General features: G+C 39.2%; 1 pseudogene; it reads right to left on the bottom strand.

Annotated features, from left to right (window-relative positions):
• Positions 1 to 274: 274 nt before the first annotated feature.
• Positions 275 to 886, bottom strand: LOC110287901 (annotated as a pseudogene).
• Positions 887 to 1,360: the final 474 nt, after the last annotated feature.

Below are 1,360 nucleotides of genomic sequence, written 5' to 3'. Positions count from 1 at the left end.
TTTTAAGGAATGCATATATTAATCTACAATGAGAGTGCATTTGAAATATTGAAGCCCGTTTTTACTTTTTTCTTTTGTTTCATATTAAATTTGTTTTCTTTGCAGTGTTGGATAGCAAACGACTGGCCTGTAAGCCATTAGGCAAATACTGCAACCCTGAGTTACATCCTTACCCCAGAGATTATTTATCCTCAGAAAATTTGTGTTTTTGTAAGTATCATGTATTAAAGGCTTTCTTATATTTTATTGCAATTTATTACATTATGCATGAGGCTCATTTGCCTTTCCGGGCTTTGATCTTCTGCAGATAGAACTCCAGCTCCTTGCCTTCAAGCACATAGCCTTCTGCTCTGCCACACTGGCCTGGTCTTGAGGCAATACAGGCTAGAAGCTTGCCCTGCTGGAACTGTTCCTCCAGGAGACTGATGATTTTGGCATTCTTTTTCCTTTCGTCATATTTCTTTTGAATTTTCTTTGATCGTTTTTTGTTTAAAATCTCTTCCTCCTCAGGAGTCAGCTTGGCCCCCTTCTTGCGGCCCAGGGGCAGTGCATAGTGGGACTCATACCAGGGCGTGCTATCAATAAGCACGATGCAGTTCTACACTAGGGGCTTGGTGCAGACAAGCTCATTGTTGGATGCATTGTAGACAACATCAATGATCCTTGTTTTGCGAGTACAACACCCCAGGAAAAGTTCCCCACATCCAATCTCAGAGCACGGTACTTCTTTATTTCCTCCTCGAACTCGGACTGTGTGTATGCGGCGAGGGCCAATCTTCATGTTGGCAGTGGGCCATCCCAGCTCATGCTTCTGCTTCTTGTGGTAGGGTTTTCGCTTACCCCCGGTCTTGCAGCGCTTGTGCCAATTGTTCTGAGAGATGCCCATCACTCGGTGCTGGCTGGAAAGAGCTTAATTATATTTAATATGGAGATATTTTGCTACTTGAGTATAGACTTTACTGCATCAGACTGGATGTTTTGTGTTATTCAAAGAACTTGGGTTTAAGAAGCCATTGAATATTCTAACGAAAAAAAAAGGTGTCTTCAAAACACCTCAATATTAATTTTCAGAATATAGATAAATCTATTTGAGGACAGTTCTAAAATTTTAAAGTAATTAGCACCTCAATTAAATATCCATATACACCAAATAAAATGAATTGTTAGCATTTCCATTAAAGGTTTCAAATGTGTCCTGTGTTTAATTTGTGAATTTCAAACGAAAGCTGCATTCTTCAAATGTCCTGGGGTAATAGTAATTTGTAACCCTTTTCAGGCTAAATAAAATTCATTTTCTATGCTTTGTAGAGAGTAATCTAAACCAAACTACCTGACATTTCAACTTAGTCTAAAGAACAGA

The sequence above is a fragment of the Mus caroli genome, unplaced genomic scaffold (assembly GCF_900094665.2).
Source record: "Mus caroli unplaced genomic scaffold, CAROLI_EIJ_v1.1 scaffold_12749_1, whole genome shotgun sequence".
Taxonomy (NCBI): Eukaryota; Metazoa; Chordata; class Mammalia; order Rodentia; family Muridae; genus Mus; species Mus caroli.
Note: the sequence above shows the minus strand (reverse complement) of the source record. Positions and strands in the feature narration are given on the sequence as shown.